Genomic DNA, 682 nt, shown 5'->3' with positions numbered 1-682 from the left:
CTTCTCAGCATGAAGCCAGTAAAGGAATACAGACTGGAAGACAACACAAGGAAGGCGAGAAAAGACCAGAAAATGCCAGACTTGTGTTTTTCCTCTAAACTTAACTAGAACTCTATTTTAACCACTTAGAAGAAAATTTCCAATACCCAAGGCATAATATGGCCAAAAGAGAAGAGTCCTCAAAGTACTTTACTGCATGATTATATATAATATTTCACAGTTTCTAGCCTTCTGCCAGAATGTAGTCTTTTCTAAATTTTAAACTACCCTGGCCTTAAAATCTATCCAATTGGGCTGGAGAGATGGCTCAGCAGTTTTCCCACAACCATCTATAATGTGATCTAATGCCCTCTTCTGGCATGCAGGTGTACATGCAAATAGATGAATCAAACAAACAAAAAAAAAAAAAACCAGGCCTGGCAGTGGTGGTGGCGCACACCTTTAATTCCAGCACTTGGGAGGCAGAGGCAAGTGGATCTCAGTGAGTTCCGGGAAAGCCTGAACTACACAGTGAGTTCTAAGACAGCCAAAAACAAACAAACAAACAAACAAAAAACACCACCACCCAATTCCTGAAAGGGACATGTTGATTTGATTCTCTTATCCTGTATTGGGGCAAAAATATGTTGGCATTTGGTAGCATCCAGTGATAATGTTCTCACTTTGCAACAACGAGAGGACA

Source organism: Acomys minous (genome assembly GCF_964271855.1).
Source record: "Acomys minous genome assembly, chromosome: 3".
Lineage (NCBI taxonomy): Eukaryota > Metazoa > Chordata > Mammalia > Rodentia > Muridae > Acomys > Acomys minous.
This window is presented reverse-complemented; position numbering follows the sequence as displayed.